This window comes from Falco punctatus (genome assembly GCF_963210335.1).
Source record: "Falco punctatus genome assembly, chromosome: 7".
In the NCBI taxonomy this organism is placed as follows: domain Eukaryota; kingdom Metazoa; phylum Chordata; class Aves; order Falconiformes; family Falconidae; genus Falco; species Falco punctatus.
In genome coordinates this window covers 22267121-22281125 of record NC_137587.1, presented here as the reverse complement: position 1 = coordinate 22281125, position 14005 = coordinate 22267121, and the positions used below count along the sequence as shown (strand labels likewise).

General features: G+C 37.1%; 1 protein-coding gene across 17 annotated transcripts in view; it reads right to left on the bottom strand.

The window, feature by feature from the left end:
• Positions 1–14005, bottom strand: part of SIPA1L1 (signal induced proliferation associated 1 like 1) — a 228589-nt gene that overhangs the window by 87330 nt on the left and 127254 nt on the right. Inside the window, exon 1 of one of the 17 annotated variants that reach the window (XM_080397591.1) lies at positions 5039–13307. The exons of the other annotated variants lie outside the window; for them this stretch is intronic. The gene's annotated coding sequence lies outside the window, so the exon portion shown is untranslated. Of the gene's footprint in view, positions 1–5038; positions 13308–14005 lie in introns of those variants that run through there. 17 annotated transcript variants of the gene reach the window in all.

Below are 14005 nucleotides of genomic sequence, written 5' to 3'. Positions count from 1 at the left end.
ATACTATGAGACTCTGACCTATGAACAGACCTATGAACATACCATACCTGGTATGGGTACATTTCAGTGTAATTTCTGTAAATTACAGTAAGTACCAAGGATGCACTTTCCTGAGGTTTACACCCTTGCCCATACCTCCGTAGCACAAAGGCTCATACACCACCCTCTTCCTCCAGCCTGGCTGCAAGTTTGTTTCAGGCATAACTTCGGTACCTGTACAAAGACAGAGCTCAGCCTGTGGTCTCTGTGCTGCACCACTGGCTACGTTCCTGCCGGCCACGTGTGGCCACTAGTGCTGGCAGTCATCACCACGTGTCTCGGCAGTCATCACCACGTGTCTCGGCAGTCATCACCACGTGTCTCGGCAGTCATCACCACGTGTCTCGGCAGTCATCGGCAGTCATCACCACGTGTCTAACAACATCCCACAAACACCAGAGTTGGGTGAGACACCTCAGTTTGGAGGAGGCGGAAAGCCAGGTGCTTTTAAGTAGTCTGGAATGCAACTCAAAGCTAATTAATTTTTTTTTTTACAGGTGTTAGACTGTGTTACTAATTTGATAATAGGATTATTAAAAATATATATAAATCTATAATTTTGCTAGTGTTCAAGTTGTTTTTCCCAACACTACTTTGATCCTTTGCTCTATCACTGCAGTTGTTTCTCCCTAAAAAACATTTGGAAAAAGAATTGGAAGGAGAAGTTCTGCTATCTTCATGAAAGTCAACCAGCTCTCAAACCTCCAAAAAGTACAGTTTCTGATTGACCACATGGTCACATGTTTAAGAGAGAAACAAAAGGAGATTTTCAGAAGTCAAAGTTAAGTTTTACCAAAAGTTAATGGGCTTTATATCCAACAACCCCCATATCAATTGTCTAGAGAGCATTTCATATTCACACACACTCCTGGCCATGCTCCTGCAACTATTGCTCCTGCTTTAAAGGTACTGCTGCAGGGCTGAAATGGACAATTGGGAGCAGGCACATTTTTACTAGACCCCAACGTGACGTGTTCCCAATTCCTGCTTCACCATCACTCCACCTGTGCCCCAGGCCTCCCCAGCAGCCAGTCACATACTATGTTTTCACTCTAAGTCCAGCTACTGACATTGTCAGCTACTACTACTGCCCTCCACAATCCTTCCCTCTCAACCCAGGGACCCTTCTGCCATGCAGCCTGTTTGGCCACAGCCCCCAGCAGAGTAAACAAATGCCACTGGATTCACATTTCAGACCTCAGTTTGTTCCCTCAGCAGACACCACTCAAAAGACAGCTGAGCATCTCATCAAGCAAAAGATCATTTTTCTCAGGCTTCCAAATAACAAAAAGGTGTTCAATGCATTTGCTTCCTTATCTACTGACCTGAAAATACGAAGTAGATCATTACTTGAGTCTATTACAGTTCCTGTATATTAGAAAAAACAACAGAAAGGAACTTGAAGTTACACAAAATCAAGCACTATGTAAAGCAAAACACAAGTTCAAGCTACTACTGAAATACAGTATTTTGAAAATGGACTGCTAAAAAAAAGTCCCATCCTTCTCTCCACATATAACCTGTTAAAAAAATGCCCATTGATCTATCTAAATGGTATTCATTTATGACAGCACACAAAGAAGTATTTTCGGCTAAAAAAAGGTGTTTTGCTGTTTTATGTAGGCCATGTATATTTTTGTGTATATATATATCTCTACACACATGATGCTAACACTATCTCTCAAAAGCAAACTTGAGAAAACTCTAGACAGAAATACATAAATATAACATAAGGAAACACTGTAATTGATTCTCATGCAATTTAAAGAGTAGTTCCCACAACTACAAATGGTTTACATGCTTAATGAATCTGCATTCACTACTGTAATATGAAGCAAACAAATTTAAACCCAAACCCACCACATTTTCATCATATATTTCTACAGGGAGTTCTGAACTGCAGAACCTAATAACCTGGGATGGGTGCCACAGCAAAAAAGTATTAGGTATTCAGATTTTTCAAATTTTGGTCAAGTAAAGACAGCATAGGAATAATGATATCGAAAGTCAGCCCAGACTATAAAGTCATTCAGGGGCTACAGAAAGTAAGAGAGAGATCCTTTTAACAGTTCACATGTTCAAACAGATAAGGAAGCATGTAATCCTCAAATAATCCTTGCAAGAAGTACAGTGATTTCTGTTTCTGTTTCAAGTGACTGCCACATACAGTCAAGTGTACAACACCAAGAAAGGAAGTCTATTAAAAACCTTAAAGGAAGATAGAGGGTTGTAAGCAAAAACTTGGACAATATTTTGCTGCCTTTTTTTTTTTTTTTCCAATTAATGATTGTGGGCAACCAGAACACTGAAATTGAAATGCATTCAGCTGAACCCTTCACAGCCTTCCACTATAAATCCTTTTGGGAAAAAACTTGAAAATTCAATAATGTTCTTTTCAACGATATGCCAATTTACTATTTTTAAGTGACAAGGTTGGTATTACTATACTTTTAAGCCCTGAAAAGAATACTAGTATATCAGTGTAAAGAACTTGATTTAAAAGTGTAAAATAAAAACCTGAAAAGAAATAAAAACCTCCTAATAATAAAAGTAGGTTTAAAGAAAAGGGTTGTTTTTATTCTTATTCAGTTACTGTTCCTAGAAGATAAAACTAAAAATTAGTAAGCAACAGATTTTATATGCAAGCAAGAATAATTTCCATCAACTCTTCACTTTCTCATGTTTTCCATTTTTTTCATTTTTCTCTTAGACCATCAGCTTCATGCTTTGCCTGCAATCACTTAACTCACAAACACGCAATCCCATTTATAAGCCACTGAACAGGCTTCAAATTAGTTATGTATTAATTTGCAAAGGGATTCTAAATCACTACCACTAGCAAACATCTGGAGCAGTATTTAACTATGTTGATGGATTACTGTGTGCTGAATTTCTCCAATATACTCCACCCCAAAGGGGGAAACTGAACATTGGGCACAATCTTGTCTGGAACCACATTTCATGTTTTCTGATGCCTACTTGGTACACAAATGCAAATAAGTATTGTAACCACATGAAATAACATTTTTCTTCAGAAAATTAAATTGTTCCTGTAGAAGGCATGGCAACCAATTCAGTGAGTCACACATATTATTTCAGCAGTGCTTATGGAAATGTTGCCCTCTCAGTCCTCCAATATCACAGATATTCTTAAACTAAAAAGACTGCAAACTTTGTTCGGGGAATACATTTACTATGTTTGGTTTCATTGAGAACTAAGCATGGAGACCATCCCACACACCAAAAAGGAAAACCATCTTAGGTTACCGTCTGACACACATGCTGCGTACACCTAAACTTATGAGGCACCATAAATCCACTGGGGGGGGCGCGGCGTGCATGTGGAGTTTTTAGGCTTCTAACTATTATATAAGCAGGCATGACATCTGAAATCCCTGGGGATAATTCACTTTGATATTTTTGAGAAAACATGTAAAGAGCTTTTTGTCCTTTGACAGCCAGATGTAATACACATTTATTTTCACAAATACCATCTTTATCGCTACAAAGGAATAAACAGCTCAACAGCTCTATATAGCTTTACTGTTATTTTTCGCTGTAGATATTTTCCAGTGTCCTTTAAAATTAAGGCCAAAAGAAATACTGTTTTAAGAGAGCATTCTCCATTTTGGGGGGTATGAAAATCTGTCATAAAAATACAGGTGGGATCTGTAAACAACTGAAATTAATTTCTGAGTACTAGGCATCTGGTGATAAAGGTAAGTGTGTTATATCCCTTAATGATATTACCTTAAAAACTGAAAGGGATGTCTGAAGCTTTCAATATGAAATGCAGACTGATAGATAAAGCAGTAAACAGGTCTAAAACCTATCAAGGAACAGAGTACAACTACACAAAGCCTTGTACTTTGCTAAATGAACAAATATTCCAATGGCACTCTCCTTTTGCATATGGGAACATACAGAACGCAAGACAAAAGCCAGACTGGTTGTACATAAATTACTATTCTACATCTAAAATGTCTCAAGTCCTAATAAGGGTAAAAAAACAATGTGGAAAGAGAAAAAGATTGCCTGGCAAAACATCTAGTAACTCAGCAGAAATCTACATACTGCAAATTGCAACAATTATCATTTAGAAAATAATAAAGCTAGATATAAATATTTTGGTTGATTCATTTCTTGTGAGCACTGTGCTGTGAGTGGGTGTTCAGGTTGGATTTCAGAAGACTTAAACAGAAGAAGAACTCTAAATGTGGAAAACAGAGAAAGGGTTTTTCATTCTTTAGAAAATATCTCGTGTAGGTATTTCAGCAGCGACCAACAGGTAGATAACACCTTTTGCTCTGGTGGCATAGGTATGTTATGTTTTATCATTCTAACATACACTATATAATAAAAGAAATTGATAACATCCAAATAAGCAGTACTTAAACTTTAAAGATAGCTATACAAGTCACCCACTGAAGGCACAGTTATCTCCAGTAACTACAAAGGGAAAATAACACCTAGCTGGCCATACACATCACCTCTTGAAAAGTGAGCGTGAAAAATGTGTGCACAATCCATCGAGTAAAGTGACCTGCACCAAACTGCAATACCAGGGAGAAGCAGCATAAGCAATTCTGGTCACGAATCCAGACAGTCAAGCTGGCAAAGCAGGATACAAACTGAAAAGAGCAAGCAAGGTGGCACTGACACCTAAAAAACACACTTTGCAATTTAAATAAGAATCAGTCTATTACAAGCACACATACGCCAGCAGTACTGGCACTTCATCCAGACATCTTTAAACAGAAGAGGCAAATGTAGGTGGATGGTTGGATGTTGCTAGTTATCTCAAAGCCTAAGTAAACTTGTGTGTGTCTGACCTGCTCACCTGTCCATGCAGGTACACCACAGGTTTCACAACACTATAGGCATCTTTAACCAATCGCCCTTCCAGCTCAAGACCGGTGAATTTATTCTTTAGAAGATTTATTGTCTTTTCTGTAAGCAGGGCTACAATACCTGGCAGAAACAAGAAAAATAAACCTACCTCCTCCTGCCTGAATCCCAAACAGTGTAGCATGTCTACTTCAAGTTTTTGTGTTAAAAACTGAGGAAGTATGATGCAAAAGCCTTTTTGCCTCATGTGACTTTTTTCCGGACATGGTCAGTAAAAGGAAATACCTACATCTGTTCCTGGTTTACATGCATGCAAAACATTTTATAAAATGAAAACAGATCTGAAATCATTTAGATTCCAAAACTAAAGCTTCAAAAGCAAATTACCTACAGAAAGTACATGTGTGGGTGTATTCCTGTTTCACAGCATCAACAGCCTTAATCAGCCTTGCATACTATTTCTGATTATGGTTCATTATATAAAATCATGTTGATAACAGTTCAGCAAGAAAGTTTCTTAACCCTTTCTGAAATAGAGAAATACCATTCTCGCACCAGTTTTCACACTTGAGGTGTGCACGTGGGGGGAACTTTCCCCAGCCACGCACAACTTTGTACAAGGCTTGACAGCCAAGTTTAAACCACAGGAATTGCCCTGAACTATCCATCAGCATAAAGATTGTGCCTCATCCCTATGATGAGTATGATGACACATGCAGAAACCTCCTCAGCTCTGCTTGCAACTGCAACCCCCAGGTCCTTGCAGAGCTTCTACAGGAAGCAGACTCTGAAGGCTAAGGCATCTTCCTGCCAACACAGAGTTGAAATGATTCCCACTGCACCAGCTGGAGCCACATCTCCTGTTCACAGGCTGAAGGCCCTGCTAGGATTTCTCAGGAGTTTTTAGCAACACAAATAGCACTTTGAAGCCAAATGTGCCACCTTCAATTCACACGGCTGCATTTTCTTAAGCATGTACTCTTTCGATTTTTTATATGCTTTTCTATTACTTTGAAATGGCAATTTTAACAATATCATGTATTATCTGTTAGGCACACCAATATCTGAAAACTACTTGAGAATGTCAACCGTTGTGAACCATCACAAATAGTTTCTTGATAGGATTTCAAATCGGAAACGGATTGTACCTGTATTCCACAATGTTTTTGTTACATTTCAAGATAAATTAGGTCTTGATTTTATCCTGTAAAGACTAAATGATTTTATACCTCCTTCCATTAAGGAAATTCTGCTCGGTGATACCACTGTTGAAAGCATCTCATCTCTCTACACTGGAACAGAGTTTTATCCAGAGACAACCTTAAAGAAAAATGCTTGTCCTTTATGACATTTCCAGTAGCTGATTCAGTAACAAGTATGAGGTTAGCACTGCTAAGTCTTCAACATAAAGCAAAGTTTCCCTTTGGTTATGACAGCAGCAGCATCAAGTCTGTTTTGACAAGCACCCTTTGGCAAAACCTACCCCCAAAACAGAGATTTTGACCACAGGCAAACATAGTAGCGTCACACTTAAATCAGTGCTTTGCAAGTGCACAGAGACAGCAACACCACCAGCAGACTTTAAAACTGAGATTCTACAAGCTTTTCAAGATCTCCGTTGTGTTATTATTTCACTAGTAAGTCACAGGGTGTCAAGCCACAGCCTTTGAATCTAAGCAGAAAGATGAGATGTGTCTCACAAGATGAGACCAAACAAAAGCCCTTTGCTGCCATCAGGGGCAATTTCTGCACTTCCACAGGCCTGTTGAGAAAGGAGATCTCCAACAGACTATGAACTCAAGCAGATGGGGAAACCAGAGCTCCCAAAACATGATTTATCCTCTCAATGAAAGAAATTCCTTGTCAACATCTGTGCAAGTTTTAGTCTCTAGGATTTTACACAAAGATCCCAGTGTAACTAAGCTGACTTACGTGTACATACATGTTTGGATGTGTCTGTGGGGTATGTAAATATCAGACATCATCAGCTCGATTTTGGGGTTGTAACCCTCACTAAACCTCCTCTAATCCTCAAGCCTACCATGAGCGCAGCAATGAGATTACGGCAGTCTATTTGGAGTAGGTAACACACAGCAAAAAGCTGTTACACCTGAAAACATCGTATGGCTAGTTCTACAGATACGTTTATTTTTTCTTACTTTATTCTTCATCCTAACCATCCAGTCATGACTTGTGAAATTCAGTGAGCCAAAAAATTGGGTTTTGAGTAGTGAGAGATGGTTCAAAATAAAAACAGTTTTAAAACTGCGGGGTGAGCATGAATTCCTAAGATCACAGAAGTGCTTCAAAGTACTAACTTTAATAATGAAAAATTTGTTTCTCTTCAAAGTAAAGCTTTTAACTAAATTTCTGCTCATTTGTACTTTAATACAGACTTACCAGAAGTTCAACTAAGGATGATAGATTATTCTAGTTGCAAATTTCAAACATATAAACTGTGAGGAATGAACAAATCTCTCTCAAACACACAAAGCTTTTGACACTCTTGAGTAGTTCATTACCTCAGAATAGGGAGTAAACTGGAATCATTTTTTTCTCTATACAACAGAAAAGCTACGCTTATTGGAAGGCAGAAATTCTGCTGTGGAGCAAACCAGATTTTTGAGTATTTAGACTTCTTTACATACATAATTGTTCTTTGTAAACTGTTGCTGTAAAAATATCACCAGAGAATTTTTACAGCCAGAGAAGATGTTTCCAATTCATTTTAATCTTTATTAAAGATGCAACAACTGCTCAGCAAAACTAACGCTACTGCATTTGGTTTACAGGCCAACAGTTGAAAGTCCTTCTTTCTTACAGGCTAACAGGAATGACAGGTAGCTTAAAAAGATTTCATAGTCCTGAAAATTTGACTGTTTACATATAGTTTATACTCCTTTACACTGCAAAGATAAGATTTATCACAAAAACCAACTGAAAATATTACTGCTTCAGAATGTAACATAACATAGGGTAAGATTTCTCACAAGACGTTCATATTGCCCAGGATGTTCTTGACCAATGAAGAATTGTTGCAAGTCTGCTATGTGATCATTACACTGAACATAAAAATGCATACACTAATTCATTTTGCCAATGTTAGTAGATGTAAACAGAATGATGTAATGGGGAGAGAAGTCCTGCCTTGCAGATCTATTACAATTCTTTCAGGAATCACCCAATATGAAACACATTTGTTTCATATGTCACCAATTTTCTAAATCCTCGAATAAGGTAACTTGCTAAAGACTGTGAAAGGGACAAGGACCATTAGATGATGAAAGGGAAGTCCTCATGAATAACTAAACGAATAAGGACAGGACTTTCACATGATCATTTCCACAGAGGAAAGAGGTTTGAAACATGCAGTTCAACACAGTTCAACTGTTATTGTGTATAATCTGGAAGAGATTGTAAGACACCTAAGTCTGATGATGATGTACAGTTATTTGAACTGGTAACAAATGATTCAACAGTGAAGAGATTCAACAACAGCTGGAATGCAAAGAGTTGCAGAAGTATCTCTTGATAATGACTGAATTGCATATATCACTTCATTGCTTCTGCAATGTTGATAAATACAAAGAGAAAGACATTTCCTAATTACACATAGGGAATGGCAAGTCCTAACCATCATCTTGTGACTTAAGAAAACACTTCCAGATATTGCAGACAGTCTCTGAAAACCTTAGTTCAATGCTCCCGAGCACCAAAAAGCAAGAACATTAGAAGGGAAAGAAGTTACATGCTACAAAGTCATAGTGTGTCTATTGAAATACAGTTCTAGTACCCTAGAAACAGAAAATTTCTAGTAAGCAACCAACAAGTGTGCACAACTCAGCTATAAATCGCACAACCATGACTTAAAAGGCCAAAACTTGTAGATAAAAAAGTGGTCAGAAATTCATAGAAGAAAAATCTCATCAAGGGCTTACAGTGCAAATATTTCAACTGCAACTGAGTTCTACAGACTTCTAGAAACTAGGAAAACATACCATGAGTTGTATAACTATTTGCTTGCTCCCACCTTTCTCTTACATACAAAGAAATGTAGCAGTTGTCTGATTCAGAACAGTTATTATTTCTTGCCTAAGATTTACTAAACTAGCAAGTTTTATTACTATGAGAAACTAGCTTAAAAGGTAATGTAAATAGCACATATTCATTCTCAGATTATAAGCAGCAGTAAGCCTTCAAAGATTTACACTTGCAGTGGCTGTAAGTTTGAATCAAAAACTTAGCTGTCAATTCTGTCTTGCAAATTTATCTCTCAAAATGAGCATGCTACTCTACTGAAATGGCTTAAGGAAAAGGATCATTAGGTCACAGCAGCCAATAAACTGAGAAAGGGGACACACACCACCACCACCCCCCCCCCAAGATAAGAAGCATATTAGGAAAGGATGCCAACAGCAGGTTTGGGGAGGTGTAGACTGATGCAGCTTCTGGGAACTAAACTACTTGCAGAACTAAGTTGACTTCAAAGTACTCATTTAGGACCTACTGCCCAGACATCACCTATTCACAAGACCGTCTATCAAATCACAACAAAATAAGCATTTTCATCTTTTGGCAATTTGCAAATGTGTGCAATCACAGTGAGAAGACTATATCTAGCAGGGCATTTTAAAAGCTAGTTTGAGGACTTTTCCTATCACAGCAGCTGTTCAAATAAAAAGCTCTTTCCCTGAAAGCCTTGTCTGTCTTTACCCTGTTGAACCTAAGCGATAATATTTAAGCCAAGCCTTCCCTCAATGGCCCTCTAAAGGAATCTTTCTGGCTCTCTCCTCGCTGATCATAGATGAAGTCCACAAAAATCGCACTCACCAGGCTAACATTAGCTACCGTGAGTGGCACCCTCCACGCACAACTCCCAAACAGAAAACTTTCCGACAAAACCACGTGAGATAATAGGTAGATATAAATCAAGAACAGAAGAGTGGAAAGGTACAGGATGATTTTAACAGACTAAGAGGATAATACAAAAAAACAGAACAAAAAGGATGTGCCTGGGGAAGACAGAAACATAATAGCTGCTTCCCCCCCCCCCTTAATGTTATTTATCCCATTCACTCATTCATCACAGCTAATAGTGAAGCTACTACAAAGCTTTCTTTCTAAAACAAGAAAGGAAAGCTTTGATTTCAAAGTGAAAAGGACATTATTTATCAAGCTACGTCATCAACACCACCTATCTTAAACTGAAAAATCTGCATATGCTAAATGTTAGAGCTGTGCACTGCCACTATGCCACAGTACTGTATAACTGATTTTATTTTTTTAAATCAGTTTGTGATGTTGACATTCTATAAATGAACTGTGCAAACAGTGCACTGGGAACAGACTGATATTGCCATTTTCCAAACCACTTGTTTCAGAATTGGTATCAAAACTTCCCACTCTCAAAGACATTTCATCAACTGCCACTAACTCTATTTTACTTAATTCCAAGGAGAAAAGTCATCAGTTCCATGTATGGCATGAGAAAATACTTCAGTCTTAAGTATATGTGGAATGAGTACAAAGGAAGAAAGTACAGCGAGAGAAAAAAGCAGAACGTAAGCTGGATGAAAGTTACATAGAAAGAAACTGGGATGTTGCATTAGTGTGTGCCAATATGTGTGAAAATAAAGTCAATGGATCTCCTTGTATCGCTCCTGCAAGTGGTCACTGAGAGATTACAGCATCTGGGAATCACAGAAGAACATCCCCTTGAATATATGTAATAATCTCAGTTATATGATGCTAAAACTCTCCAGTTTATTACATTTTATGGACTGAATATGATGATTATTGCTCCTGTGAGAATAAAGTTTTATTGAGCTTGGTTACATCTGACATCTCCATGAAAACTATTCACATTCTTAGTACGGATTCCAAAAAAAAAAATTTAAGAATGGAAGAATACTTTAATTCTTCAGCTCTTACTTAGCACTGCATTTTCATCTAAATAACATACCCAAGGTAAATTAAGGCAATCCTATCTGACTAAAGAATTTGTAGATGGGATCAAGTTAACTTTAAAAAAGAATGTTTATTTTGAAGTACAGTAATTCAGAAGTTTCACTTGATTCTATTGTTTGAACACTATTTTCATTTTGATACACTTTCTGCTGCAGTACATTAACCCGCAACGGTAGTGGTATCTGTATAACCCAACTCACATCCACAATAAGGCATCCATCCCTACATCACCTACATCCTCCAGTTAGTGGTCAGAGCTCCCTTAAGATAACTCCAGAGAAGAAAACAAAAGCATCAAGGACAAACACTAGAGACCTAAAATTGAACTTCAGAAAAGACAGAAGGCAACCAACAGTGTAGAAATTAAGTTAAAAGTTTGAGAAACAAACTGTTATGAGAATTAATTGTGAAAGAGTGTGAGTATATCCAGAAAGATTATCTTCTAATTTTCAAATCTACTGTGAAAACTTAAGTTTCTAAACAGAAAACTATTTTAGAATATTAATAAGAAAAAAATATTTCTTAACTGAAATAATTAAAAATCAGCACAGCAGCTAAAAGGTACATACTTAAAATACCATAAAAATCCACCTTTATCATAATTTCTATATAGAAATTACTATATACACAGGGCAAAAAAAAATTACACCTGCATTTGTGAAAAACAGAACCAGTGGATATTGAATTATTATATCATTTTTTGAATTGCTAGTAACCTACAGTGGTATAACAATCTAGTGAGAAGTCTGAACAGATGCTGACTGATAATGAAAAGAAGTGGCAGAAGTACTGTATTTCTAGGGTACTAATCCTAACAAATATTATTTTAGATCAGCAGCCTAACTTCCAGCAGAGAAGCTGTATTAGTACATAGTTCCTGCAGCTAATGATCAATAGTTAATCAGCAGAGGAGAAAAAGAGCAGAGGAGCCTTAGGTGCATACGAAGAATTACCAGGTATATCGAAATATTTGCGCAAAGTGAAACATGTTGGCAACAAGACTGGGAGAGAAAACAGCACTTTAGTAAAAAAAAGTGTATTTATGCATGATCTGGTAATGTAAATAATTTATTATTATCCATAGCAGTACTCAAACCAGAACATAAGTAAACAGTCGGTACTACAATATTTTGCAGTTAAAAATCAGTGCACATACAGTGGAAACTCTTGAAAAGGCTCCTCTACACTTAGAAGCTTTGGGAAATTGTTTAAGCCTTTCTCAAACACTCCCACGTTGTCTGGTAAAAGGGTTATGAATACACAACTGAGGGACACTACAAAAATGCAGAGTACTTACAAGTGCCTTTAAAAAAAACTTGATATGGGTAAGAGAGGGAAAAGATACAAAGATTCCTTTCTTTTCTTTTGGTTATACTCATAACTGCAGTATGACTCTGTGACCCTGTTAAGCAACTTCATTTATCACACACTGCCAACAACTAGGAATGTCTTTTTTTGAGAGCAGATTGCCATGACAAGCATCTAGGCACTAAGAGGTTAAGAAGTCCAAATCAAACTCCAGGCTTATAAGCACTTGGCTTTACAAAAGTGGACTGATTTGCTTTCAGCCCATACTCACTTTACTCTTCTGCACAAAAAAGCCTTATTGGTAGAACTTGAGATAATTTGTCCTCAGATTTGTTAAACCTGTATAAATATGCAGACAGGGTGAAGATGACAGGTCTTCTACTGTTAGAAAAAAATGTTCAAGGTTGTGGGGTTTTCTTTAGTGTAACAAAGATGACTTAAGTCCAGTAATTACTTGAAATAACCACTCTGTACACAACCAAACCAAGGAGAACACCAGCCTGTGCCACAGAAGTGTAATAGACAGGTATTAAATTCTTTAAACAAATGGAGAAAAAAAAAAGTTTATCACTAAGGAGCTCCCATCATCAACAGGCTACATTTTTGGCCAGAGTACACGCTACTGTGTTATGCAGCATGCCATGCATTGCTTCTCTTATGAAGTCATTAGCTAAAATAGACTTCTTAGCAGTATGGATTTCTCTTGAAGATAGGGGTCCCTTCTTTATCTTTTTCCTTTATAAATAGCAAGAAAGTAAGGCACAGTCAACCACTAACATAAGACACACAAAAAAGTCCATCTTCCATCTAAGAAACTAACATGTATGTAAACTAAATGTAATTACATGCATTTATTACCTCAAAACCACAGAGTTATTTCCTTTTTATCCCAAATTAAGGGCCAAAGTTGATTTCTATATCCATAAAATATTTTATGGATTTAGTTTGAATCCTCAAGTAGGAAAAGCAAAACAATCAAGCCCTAGAAATGCAATTGGTATATACAAGTGTGTACGCAGCATTAATAAATCAAGAATACTATGTGGTTTCCCGTGAAGTAGAGACAGAAGCTTTAGTCAGTGGCTCTAATGACCTGCACAGTAACTGGTTTTCTTCCCATGCTCATTCCTAAGGATCACACTGGAATGTATTTTGTCTGTTGTGGCAAGCTTTGATAATAACTCTGATTCATTTATCAAGTAAAAAACCAAAATAGATACATGACAACCATGCATTTGAAAGATGAAGCAGTGAGTTGCAAATGCAACCACCTCCTGTATTATTTCCAGATTATGAGAATAATTTTATTCTACTAAATAAGGCACTGGAATGCACTAACATACAAGAAAACGCTGGTTTGTCCAGTAAGCTCTTACTAAACCATCTAAAGAAACCTCAAGAATCAGTTGTGTCTCACACTATGAAACTGGGTATTTTGATATATTGCAATAAACAAACATTGTCAATGTAAGTATCTCTGCCCAGTTATTCACGTTATTTGAAAAACCTGACAAGGTTCAAAATCAACTTGTAAACTGTTTCAGAAAAAAAAATCCCAATGAAATGTGTATTTTCAACCTTTATGTGTTATTAGAACTAAATAAAAGTGATACAAAAAAATCTTATTACAGCAATAGGGGCATTAATCCTCCTACATACCATGCCACCTTCCTTTTTAGGTTAAATTTTTAGTACTCCTGTGCTATGTTTTCATCACTGTGTAGCCAATTTTTCAGTGCAGAAGACAAGACACTACTTAAAAGGCAGTGATATTTCAAACATTTATGGCTACGTGGATGAAGAAGTTACAGTAAGAGTGAAAAACCCCATTGAAACTGGAGAA